This window comes from Suricata suricatta, chromosome 3 (genome assembly GCF_006229205.1).
Source record: "Suricata suricatta isolate VVHF042 chromosome 3, meerkat_22Aug2017_6uvM2_HiC, whole genome shotgun sequence".
Lineage (NCBI taxonomy): Eukaryota > Metazoa > Chordata > Mammalia > Carnivora > Herpestidae > Suricata > Suricata suricatta.
The window spans coordinates 95,981,349-95,989,815 of NC_043702.1; the positions used below are offsets into that span (position 1 = coordinate 95,981,349).

An 8,467-nucleotide genomic window follows, 5' to 3' on the forward strand; every position below is an offset into this window, starting at 1 on the left:
TGGGTCAGTTGGTTAAGCACCTGACTTCTGCTCAGGTCATGATCTCATGGTCTGTGAATTGGAGCCCGGCCTTGGGCTCTACGCTGACAGCTCAGAGCCTGGATTCTGTGTCTTCCCTCTCTCTTTACCCCTCCCCTGCTCATCCGCTCACCCTCTGAAAAATAAATAAATGTTTAAAAAAATAATAAAATAAAATAGAGGTATGTAATAAATATGGCAGGAGAAAAAAAGAAAGAAAGAAAGAGTTCCACTTATTTAGAGAAAGCTTATGGAGGGTTTAAGCTGGAGAAGAATCTTGACAAATGAATAGGTTTCATTGGGCTGAAGAGGAAGGCAGGGCATTTCTACCAAAAGTACATTTCCCCTGAGGATACAATGAATGATAAGGGGAAGCACAAGTAAGGAAGTAATTTTTTTTATTAGTGCAGAGGCAGCTGTGTAAATGGGAGAATATTCCTAGTACAGCATGAACTGAAAAGGGGTTCATCTTCTTCTGAAGAATGACATCTAGTATAGCTACCTCCTTCTCTCAGCTCATTGTGCTTGGTTGAACAAAAGCTGAATCGGGGAGATTTTGAATTTGTTTGGCTTGACATATTGAAACAGCAGTGTGGAAACCTTAGCTCCGTTCTCTGAAACATAACAAATAGTCATATCTAACTAGAATTGTTAAGATTTCTTTATTGCTAGTGATAGAAATCTTAAAACACTCAAATTAAAGTTGGATTGGGTACTGGTTTCTTGATGTAAAGCCCCTTTTTAATTTGTCTTGAACTATTACCAGTTGTGGAAGAAATAGTAAAGAAACAAATTTTTTAAAAAGATAAAAAGACGATAGCATCTTTAATTAGCTCCTCTTGTGTTTCTTTCATAATGTATTATAAAAGCTTGTCCATTTTTAGACAAGATAAAGACTCAAACACTCAATTCCAGGAAATTTTAGCATACAAAAGTGATGAAATCATGACTACTGGGTAACTCTTCCTTTGTAAGATGGAAATATCTTCAAAGACAAGTATGGCATAGTGTGCATGTACAGAGATCAGTACCATTTGAAGAACTGGTCATTTTTCGTGTGTCAACCAATATGCATATTGACATAAACATTAAATCATGTAATTTTCACATATAATTCTTAGAGTGTGAAATGAGTAATTCTGATTTATAGGCAGAGAAATGGATGCAGAAAAGATAAGTGATTTGCTTGGCATCACACAGCCTGCGGGTGGTAGAACAATGATTTGAATCTTAGCCCCTTCCTTAGCTAACTCATTTTCTAAAGTTACCCCTGGGACCCATGATGTTCAGTCATATCTTCATAATGAGTAACAGCTCAATGCTTTCATCAGATGACTTAATATCATGAAAGACTTGAGAACAAATTTGAATGCAGGATCAATAGCTTTGGTGTCTCTATTACTGTTACTATCTGGAAAGAGAAATTGACTTCAGCTCTATTAAAGGAGAAAAAAGAAAAAGATTTTGTTAGAATGAGAAATGACTTGCCAATAACTGGTAGACCATTTTGCATTTGACCCTAAAAAGTTAATTTATGTTGTGGGCTTCTGAGTGGCTAAGTCAGTTAAGCATCTGACTCTTGATTTTGACTCTTGGGTCATGATCTCACAGTTCATAAAATCGAGCCCCACATCAATCTATGCTGTCATTGCAGAGTCTACTTGGGATTCTCTCTCTCACTATTTCTCTCTGCCTCTCCCCTGCTTCCCTTTTCTTTCTCTCTCATTCTTTCTCTCTCAAAATAAACAAATAAACATTTAAGAAAAATTTACTTGATGTTAAAGAAAAGCTATTCAAAGTAATTGAAAGAAAATATGTTAAACCTAAGCTGATTAGTGTTCTCTTTCTAACTTACCTTAATTTTATTTTTTTCTAGAATATTTGATTGTTAAACAGTTGTTCTTTATGTGATTGTGTGTGTGTTTGCCACTTTCCTTTCTACAGTTTTGAAATGTCAATGGTTTGAGTGGCAGAAAAATTGTGACATGAAAAAGAGGGTAGATTCATAAGCATCTGTTATAAGGTTTATAATTTAGTATCATACCATTATAATTTTGTGTATTCTGAATTAGGTAAGGAAATCAGTGTTTTCCCTCCAGTTCCTGATGACCTGTCTCAAAATATTCATATTTTATTAACATGGAAAATGTTTCCAAAAAAACCATTTCATTTTCCACATCTATTTTCCCTCTGAAAAACATTAGCATACAACACTTACAATACACAAAAAGAAAAAATAAACATATCAAAAAAGATGCTTGGATCTACCACGTAGCTAAGAACATGGCATTAGCAATAGAATTGAACCCAGCGGTAGGCATTTCTCTCCTATCTCACATATTCCCTTTCCTCTGGATGAAACTTTGTCCCACATTTCTCACAAATTTGGTAGTTACTAGGGCCATGCATTAACATACACTTTTATGTTGTGTGTGGCTCAATACAATCTATAAAATTGTCCAAATTTGTTCTACTAAATGAATCTTCTCATCACAGTGTCTGTGAGAACCTATGTACTACCCCTCTCCTGGAACTTATATTAAAGATTCTTTTGTCAATATGAATACTCTAAAACAGGACCTAGTGAGGATTTTACCTTTCACTATTAGAAGACCCCAACATCTTTTTCTTTTTACTAGTCATACCTGTTTCTTCTCATCTCAAATGTCTACTCATATTTCTGATATTTTTTCTTTTTTTTTTAGCATTCTAGAAACATTCAGTTTTTTCAGATATATTTTTCCAACTTCATATATAGTTTATTGTCAAGTTGGTTTCCATATAACACCCGGTGCTCTTCCCCACAAGTGCCCTCCTCCATGACCATCACCCTCCTACTCCCTCCCCCCCTTCAACCCTCAGTTTGTTTTCAGTATTTGTGAGTCTCTCATGATTTGCCTCCCTCCCTCTCCCTAACTCTTTTTCTCCCTTCCCCTCCCCATGGTCCTCTGTTGATATTTTCTAATGTAAATTTTAAATTTTTACTTTAGAAATCTTTTAAAAAACATTTATTTTATAATAATTGCTATTATATATTGTAGATACTTCTGGGCTAAAACTTACTTTTCATTTCTTCATGGTGGTTTTAGATAAACAAAAGTTTTCTGTTGTTGATGTTGTATGTTATTTAGGTAATCATTTTTTTGCTTTCAGTTTTAATAAAATTAAATATATCAATCAGTTCTTTTATAGCATGTGTTCTTTTGCATCTGGTTTAAAATCCTATATCAAAAGATAATGATTATATGTAAAAGGTTTTAAAGTATTGCTTTTCATATTTGAAGTTTTCATGTACACTGAATTGACTTGTATGATAACTGTGAAATAGTGTGAAGAGAAGACTCAGTACAGTTTTTCTTTTTTCCTATGTGAGTATCCAGTTATTCTAGGATCATTTGTTATAGAGACTGTTGTTTCTAGAGCAATTGCAATACAACCTCTGTCATGTATCGATCGAGTTCCCTCTCATGCGCAAGTCTGCTTCAGGACCCCAATTCTGTTCCACTGACTGGATTCTTTTAACATACATGTTAATTTTCCTGTCAAGTGATTTCTATTCAGTCTTTTGTCCTTTCTGATTTTATCAATTTGAACTTTTTATTTTCCTCTATAACTATTTCATATAATTTTTTTCAGTGGGTTTACATAGTAATCTCCATTTTTATTTTATGATCCAGTTTTCTCTTTTAGGTTTCGCATTTTAATTTTAATTTTTACTCCCACTTTATGAGACCATTGGCTCCTTGAACGCTATTTTTATGGGGACAAACCCATACTGTTCATGAGGATTTAGCTTGTAAGTGTTCCCCCCCAAAAGCTGGAACCCATTATTAATTCCAATTATTTAAATTAATTTAATTACAAATAAAACTAAAAATTCCTTTTCTATTAAAAACAATTAGCATACTCCAACTATTTTAAATATTTTAGAAGATTGGAAATTAATGGCAATTAGACATGCTGTAAAGTTTAAACATTTACAATAAATTAGAAAACATCACTGCAGCAAAAGGCAATCTAAGATAAAATGTTAATTATCTCCAAAGATGTAGAATAGCATTATGATAACCATTTGCATCTGACTAATATAATTGAATTTTGTATCTCAACCATCTCCTGAATTAAAGAGAAAACTATCATTTAAAAATTATCATGGCTCTACTGGTAATCCTGATAATCTTCCTACCCCCTGAGACATCTCCTAAAAACACTGAAAAATAGAAGAACTTTCTTCACATGTTTCTTTGAAAAATAGAAGAACTTTCTTCACATGTTTCTTTGAAGCTGATTATAAAAGAAAACAGAGGTTTATGAACTTTTAGTATTTTTGTCCCTATATTATTAAAAAGTATTACTTTTATATAAAGAGTAAATGCAAGATTATGTAGTTCTTTAATATCAATTATAATTAATTAAAGAGGGTAAACTTGGGGGCACCTCGATGGCTCAGTGAGCATTCCACCTCTTGATCTCAGCTCAGGTCTTGATCCCAGAGTTGTGGCTCAAGCCCTGAAGATGATCTGCACTGGGCATGAAGATCACTTACTTCCTAAATTAATTAATTAACTAATTAATTAATTAAACAAAGAGAGTATACTTGTAGCTATAGCCGTGGTGAGTATCATGTTTTCTAACAATCCCATAATTTTCCTTACCTGAAACCTCTGGCCACTGAGGTAACTGAGCAGAGCAGGGTATTGGTCAGTGGAATATTGGCTGCAATAAAAACCAAGACATCTGTATCTAAACTCTATTCTTCTCTGAGTGAGGCAAAATACACTTAATAGCTTAAATTATTTGAGTCTTAGTATTCTCTAAGATATAATGAAGACCTATAAATAAATAAAATAATTCTTATACATCAAAAAATCTAATATTAACAAATATTTCAAATGTAAAAACTACATGTTTAAAAGTCAATAAATATATCAATAAATGCAAATCATGGTAATTAATAATATCAATAAATAATAGTATCTAATCATTTTCTGCCTGATGTAGGAATGATGACCAAGGGAACTATGTTTGCTTCAATAGTCTTTCTCAAAATTCACTTGAGATAACATGAGAAAACATACCTGCAAAGAAGGAAGAAAATTACTTTGGCTGCAGAAAGCAAAATGTTAAGAATACTTATGCAGAGGGAGGCATATTATAAGAGACTCGAGTATACACAACAAACTGAGGGTTGCTGGAGGGGAAGTGTGTTGGGAGATGGGCTATCTGGGTGATGGGCATTAAGAAGGGCACTTGGTAGGATGAGCACTGGGTGTTTTTAAAGTTCATTTATTAGGGCACCTCTGTGGGTCAGTCAGTTGAGTGTCTGACTTTGGCTCAGGTCATGATCTCACCGCTCATGGGTTCGAGCCCTGCATTGGGCTCTGTGCTGACAGCTCAGAACCTGGAGCCTGCTTTGGATTCTGTGTCTCCCCTTCTCTCTGCCCCTCCCATGCTCATGCTCTGTCTCTCTTTGTTTCTCAATAATAAACGTTAATTTTTTAAGTTTATTTATTGGTCTTTTTAGTGAGAGAGAGCAGGGGAGGGGTGGAGAGAAAAAGAGAGAGAGAGAATCCTAAGCATGCTCTGTGCTGAGCAGATATGGGGCTCAATCTCACTAATCATGAGATCATGACCTCAACCAAAATACCAAGCACAATGCATTGAACATAGTAACTATTCAATAAATGCTTTTGGAAGAATAAACAATACTACTCTTTCTTATATTGCTCTGACCAGCCCTGTTGGTCACTATTTAGTTAAAATTAGTAAAGATTAGGGGTACCTGAGTGGCCCAGTCAGTTGAGCATCCGACTTTGGCTCAGGCCACCAGAGAGTGAAGTTAAAATTAATACCTTCTCCTTATTGAAATTTAAAAAATTCATGTTGGTAATGATTATATTTATCATATCCTTCTTAATCTGATTAAATGGCTTCCCAGTAAAATGTCTCCCTTTACTGAGCATCCAACTTTTCCACGTGGATGAGACAGACCAGTGCCGCCCCTCTTTGTCACCACATACTGGACACTCAGCAACAATTTCTCAGGATTTATGAATTCTAGATAGGTAAGCCATAAAAGATATATTTCCCCTTTGATCCCTGTTGAAGAGACTTATTCATTCACTTGTACTCCACAAGAGCTGTGGACTCTATATCTTAATTAACATTTTAAAAACAAAAATAATGACAATTTGGCATTTCCCATCCTTCTCTGTTTTATAATTGCAGTTCACTTTTTCTTCTAACACTCCAGTTCTGCAAATACAGCCAATTTTCTTAAGTAATTAGGTTGTCTATTTGGGGTAAATATGTTACAGTGTGAGAATATGTAAAAGTCTCTGTGTGACTTGATATAAATTGTGTTAATTAAACACACTATTGTTTGAAGCAGTATCTTCTAAAAACAACCACATGAGATTTGGTTTTCTCTGCAGTAATCAAATTCTAGTGCTTGGAAGACGTAAGCCTAATGAGCTCTAGGCACTATAATCAAGTGAAGATTTTATGTTTCCAGTGACCAGGACTCACTGTGGGGCAGAGATGAGGCCAGAGGTCAATTGCAGTTGTCAGTGCCACTCTGCAAGACAGTCATCAGTAGAGATAACACTGAAGACAGAGCTGAGAAAAGAGAAGTAAATGTTTACCCGGTACATACTGCAAACTACAAGTAAGGCCATGTGCTGGATGAAGTACCTGACAGTTCTTTTATAAGCAGTTCCTCAATGATATAGGGGCACGTTTTCCCTAAAGATGGCTAACTTGAACTCAAAGTAACTTAGAGAAGGTCACAGCCTAAAGTAAAATAGTTGCATTTGAATGCACATTTTTAAAAAAATATGTTTTAATTTTTTTTTATTCTGGAAAGAGAGAGAGAGACACAGCATGAGCAAGGGAGAGACAGAGAGAGAGATAGAATCTGAAGCTGGCTCCAGGCTCTGAGCTGTCAGCACAGAGCCTGATACAGGGCTTGAACCCATGCACAGTGAGATCATGACCTGAGCTGAAGTCAGATCTTTAATTGATGAGCCACCCAAGCGCCAATGGATGCATATTTTTACAACTAGAGAAAGAATACCAGCACTTTCAAAGTTACCAAGGTCTCCTCAAGGAGTAGTGGCATTGGTGGGACAGTGGAGTCAATAAGAGAAGAATGGATAAAAGTAGGTTAAAAGGAAGGTTACAGAAAGCTTATACAACTGGACAAGACTTTCGTGTGGAAAACAATACAAAATTATGAATGGTAAATTTAATGTGGGGGCTGGAGAAGGCACCCATGAAAATAAGTAGCTCTGAAGATGCCTGTTGGCATCATGTATTGCTGCATGATAAAAGATTGCAAATATTTAATTGGCTAAATTAATGAATTACTGTTATCTTTGGCATTTCTGGAGCATCATAGGATCAACTAGGAAGTACTTACTTAGCATTTCTCATACAGTTAGAATTCGGTGCCAGCAGAGGATAGAGGCAGCCTGGCACTTGTCAAGCTAAGCAACCAAGATGACTTTCACATAACTGGCAGTTCAGGCTAGCTGGCAGTCTATGCAGTGTTTAGCTGAGGCTGTTGGCCATAATCTTATCTGGGGCTACATGTGGCCTGTGTTCCTCATTGTATGTCCATGGGCCCTGAGGTGTAGTATCACAAGACACAGTTTTCCAATAAGGATGGAGAAGATTTTGCCAGTCCTTTCAAAGAGTTGCTCAAGGTTGTATAGCATTGTTTCTGCTGCGTTCTACTGGGTAGGCAGTCACTGGGTTAGTCTAGATTAAGGAAAAGGGAAGTAAAATCAGTCTCCCAATGTAGGGAACATGACAGAATCTATATCTGTCTCCAACCCATCTTTGCCAAGCAGATAGAATCCTACCAAAGAGATTTATAGAGAACTCTAGACTTTCAACACTGGTAAACCTGAACAGACAAATAAGTCGGTATAAGTACTGAGGTTTAAGGTCACTGACCAAGGGGGGCACCTGGGTACCTGGGTAGCTCAGTCACTTATGATCTTACAGTTTGTGAGTTTGAGCCCCACATCAGGCTCTGTGCTGACAACTCAGAGCCTGGAGCTTGCATCGGATTTCTTGTCTCCTTCTTTCTCTGCCCCACTCCCCTTGTGCTCTCTCTCTCTCTCTCTCTCTCTCTCTCTCTCTCTCTCTCTCAGTCTCTCAAAAACAAATAAATGTAAAAATAAAACTTTTAATCACTGACCATGACAATAGGAAATCATATTACTTTCTGCCTTTCTTATATCCTAATGCTGATGAAAGAAATAGAGAAAATAGTAAGGATGGAAATATAAGAGGCTAATCTTTGAATAGAATCTCTGAGGAATGAGAGAATATTTTCAGCCAGGGGATTCAAGATTTCCCGTCAAATTTATTTTATATTACATAAAAGGAAACGTGCCAGGATAAAGGAAGTGAATGGCTCAAAACTACAGAGCTAGTTAGT

At 36.0% G+C, this 8,467-nt stretch overlaps 1 long non-coding RNA gene across 1 annotated transcript; it reads right to left on the reverse strand.

Annotated features, from left to right (window-relative positions):
* Positions 1 to 431: 431 nt before the first annotated feature.
* Positions 432 to 4,734, reverse strand: LOC115286537. The gene is made up of 4 exons (XR_003906114.1): positions 4,674 to 4,734; positions 3,082 to 3,240; positions 1,287 to 1,454; positions 432 to 632 (listed from the first exon to the last, which is right to left on the reverse strand). It is a non-coding gene; the product is annotated as an uncharacterized LOC115286537 (long non-coding RNA).
* Positions 4,735 to 8,467: the final 3,733 nt, after the last annotated feature.